The sequence below is a fragment of the Nycticebus coucang genome, chromosome 3 (genome assembly GCF_027406575.1).
Source record: "Nycticebus coucang isolate mNycCou1 chromosome 3, mNycCou1.pri, whole genome shotgun sequence".
NCBI lineage: Eukaryota > Metazoa > Chordata > Mammalia > Primates > Lorisidae > Nycticebus > Nycticebus coucang.
The window spans coordinates 34,602,578-34,607,073 of NC_069782.1; positions in this window are offsets into that span (position 1 = coordinate 34,602,578).

Genomic DNA, 4,496 nt, shown 5'->3' on the forward strand with positions numbered 1-4,496 from the left:
AAACCCGTACAACAGGGAAAATTTTTTTCCAAGTAGTAAATAATTTAAAACAAATTTTATTAAAACAATCCAGGACATATTATAGAATAGAATACATAATCCACATGAATATTGTAAGATAAGAGAAATAATTATACAGAAATATTACATTTATGGTTAGCTTCTTAGGCATCTAAGCACAAATACCCAGGGATATTCAAATATTCTTTTTCCTTCTTATTTACTGGTTTAGTAAATTTATAAAGCACTAGTATAATACAAATGAACTATTTAAAACTTTTTGAAATTAAATATACAGAGGATTTAGATTCCTATAGTCAGAAGTCAAAAATTATAAAAAAAAGTTTAACAAAATGTTTAATGAAATGTCTAGGTAATTTAAAACTATAGTAGCACATATGGGTCAGAAGGAAAATTGTTCACGGCATATAGTTAGGTGTTTTTTCATGGAATAACAAGAATGCTTCTGGCGGTGCCCATAGCTCACTGAGTAGGGTGCCAACCACATACACCAAGGCTGGCAGGTTCAAGCCCAGCCTGGGCCTGCTGAACGACAGTAACAACTGCAACCAAAAAGTAGCCGGGCGTTGTGGTGGGTGTCTATGGTCCAAGTTACTCGGGAGGCTGAGGCAAGAGAATCACGTAAGCCCAAGAGTTTGAAGTTGCTGTGATCTCTGGCGCCAAAGCAATCTACAGAGGGCGACATAATGAGCCTGTGCCTCAAAAAAAAAAAAAAAAGTACATTGGATACTTTTTCTTCCATTCTTGAGATACTTAGCTGAGAAGAATATGTTCCAGCTCCATCATGTAAACATGTACGAGGTAAAGTCTCCATCTTTATTTAAGGCTGCATAATATTCCATGGTGCACATATACCACAGTTTATTAATTCATTTATGGGTCAATGGGCACTTAGGGTTCTTTCACAATTTAGCAATTATGAATTGGGCTGCAATAAACATTCTGGTACAAATATCATTGTTATAATGTGATTTTTGGTCTTCTGGGTATATACCTAGTAGAGGAATTATAGGATTGAATGGCAGATCTATTTTTAGATCTCTAAGTGTTCTCCAAACATCTTTCCAAAAGGAACGTACTAGTTCGCATTCCCACTAGCTGTGTAGAAGTGTTCTCTTTTCTCCACATCCACGCCAACATCTCTGGCCTTGGGATTTTGTGATATGGGCTAGTCTTACTGGAGATGATATCTCAAAGTAGTTTTGATTTTCATTTTTCTGACGATTAAGGATTATGAGCATTTTTTCATATGTCTGTAGCTCTACTATGAAACTAATTTATAGCTTTCATGTGAAAGGAATAACCCAATTATAACCTAAGAATATGGGGAAAGGGGAAAGGGAGGGGAGGGGAGAGGGAGTATGAGTGGAGGGAGGGTAATTGGTGGGACTACATCTACGGTGCATCTAACAAGGGTACATGTGAAACTTACTAAATGTAGAATATAAATGTCTTAATGCAATAACTAAGAAAATGCCAGGAAGGCTATGTTAACCAGTTTGATGAAAATATTTCAAATTGTATATAAAACCAGTGCATGGTACCCCATGATTGCATTAATGTACACAGCTAAGATTTAATTAAAAAAAAAAAAAAGATGCTTCCTTAAACATCAACACTTGTAAAAAAATCAAACCTTATATTGGAGACGAAATTTCTAATTTATATTTAACCTCTATTATATCAATTGAATGCAACTATTTTAAATACTTAGGTAAATATGAGTGTCTCAACAAAATAGATAGATATTTAAATTACAATTCTATAGCAAAGTAGCACAAGCTTTAGAGTCAGACAATTATAACTCACCCGGCCATTTTGTACCCAGGTGAACCTGGACAAGTTATTTAACTTCTCTGAGTTATTTGTTTTACACACAAATAATAATACCTTTGTTAATAGTGGGAATACTCCTAAGTGGTCGCCTAGGAGTGGGTTACTCAAGTAATGCAGAGACTGTGATCTTTTTAAAGTGCATCTAAGCAGTTTTTAGTTTTGGTTTGGTTTGGTTTTACATATGGCCTCTCATTGGCAAGAGGGGAATGTGGACAAAGCTGTGGACAACTTAGCTTCAGAGTCCCCTTGCATCCACTGTGGTGCTCCCTCAGTGGTGCTTTATGAAGAAATGTTACATCTTTAACGTGAATTATAAGAAAGTAAAAAGCATAGAAACTGACAAACAAGAAACACTTGAATATTTTGATATTATTTCATTACTCTCTGATACTGTCTGTACTTAATTGAACTTCCAATTCAATATCACCAGGTTTTGCTTCTGTGACTTTTCCCTCCTTGTCTATTCTTGCCCTCTGTACTCTGTGACTTACTTTGCTAATATGAGGGCCCATCTAGAATTATTAAATTTTCTTAAAGAGTGAGAAGAACTGAAAAAAAAAAAGAAAAAGTGCAGTGTACTAAAAGGAATGCATGTACAATGCTCGACTTAGTGATAAGCTGTGGGTGGGGTGATGTGTATGCTGTACATGTGTACTATACTGAGACATAAGCTAGCATTTGGAGTTTCAAAGATAAGTCATGCATGGATTTGAACTAGAAGTAGGAAATCTCTGCTTAGGCTAGCTGAACTTTGGTTAAATGCATTAGTAAAATAGGAACAACTGAAATGGACATTGAGTTCACATTCTGCCTATTGAAGGGAGGCAACGCCTACTGTCATTTCATGAGTTAGAAATATGAAACAATACTCACATACTAAAGTTCTCAAATACATCAATTCATTCATTGAATTTGTATTTTTTCTGTACATTTTTATTGTTACCTGAAGAGCTGGACCATTTGTTGCAGTGGCATCAGATGTGCCACCTCCTAAAATGCAATCCTATGACAGCACTTATCTCCTTGCAAATTTTAATTCTCTACACAAACCCTTCACAACAAGTTCAAACTTTACAGAATTACATATCTTGCCCTTAAAGGTCTCTGCAAACTTCTCTACCTTATCGCCTTATTCCAACTATTTTACACACACGTACCACACTCACTCGTGAATACATCACTGGTCACATCAAGTCATACACAGTTGCAATAGGATAACTTTTCATTTCTACAGTATTCACACCCTCACACAGGAACCGTCTTGGGACTATTTCAAATTTTTAAACTCAGCACAAATATTTTTCTTGATGCTACAAGTTGAGTAGAGTGTGTTTAGCCACTACCATACCAACTTATTCACACCTGTACCCATTGTGCCCAAGTCATTCTACCATTAATTGGGGTGCCTACTTGAGGATAGAGATCGTGGCTTTTTGTTTACAATGTTTGGCATGTGGAATAAAAAACTTACTTCGTATGTTGTACAAATACATTGTATGGGATGAATAATTAATAAATGATTAACTTATGGAAATGATTGCTTGATACTGTATATAGCAATTGATATTTCTCTTCTGATTTTTAGATATGCTTATTTTAAAATAAGGCTCAGGTCAAAATAATCTTTTATACTGCTATCCAGTAAATGAATAATTTTTAGAATTTTGTTTTGTTCCTTGAATATGTTCTCATATTCACACACATTTATAGTTTAAAATTCAAAAAAATGCTAGAGCCACACTTTTTAATCACGTACTTTTAAAATAAAACAATAGCTATTTTAACAAGTTGGTTGTAATTTAAATCATAAAAAAGGAGCAAGCTATTTTTAAAGAAAAAGACAACTTTTTGTTTAGAGGAAACATTAATGAGCACTTTAGTTATTTTAAGGAGAAACTAGAGTACATTGGAAGGGCTAAGACAAATGGGAGTAAACAATTTTTGTATCAAAGAAACTTTCCTTCTCATATTGTAATAGAATTACTGATTGGTAGCTGGATACATGGCTACTTAAAATGAGGACATTCCCCAACATCTCATGTAATGTGACCAAAGATGTAAGGTAAGATCTAAGATAGAGCTTTTTAGAAGTGTCATAACAGAAATCTGCTTGCTCTTTCCTTTCATTTGTTCTTTCATTCTGTTTCTCAGAATGTGTTAAAGGCTGGAATTCTACTTACATATAAACAAATGTATGATGACCATTCTTGAACATGGTTCCCATACATTTATATATATGTCTGTTTATTTTGTGGGGGAAATATTTCTAGAAAGAGAATTTATGCTTAATGCACTCAATACACATTCTTAAATTGCACTGGAAAACAGTTGTAATGACCATTCTGATAGGGGTAAGGTGGAAGGTATCTCATTTTAGTTTTATTTTGCATTTCCCCAATCATTAGCGTTGCGAGCATTTTTCTCATATGTTTGCTGTCCATTTGTCTATCTTCTTTCAGAAAATCCACTCATGTCTTTAGCCAACTTTTTGATGGACTGTTTTTTCTTGCTGATTTGAGTTCTATGTAGATTCTACATATCATATCTTACTGGATGTATAGTTTCCAAATATTTTCTCCAGTTCTGTAGGTTGTTGATTTACTCTGTTGATTATTTCCTTTGCTATACAGGAGCTTTTT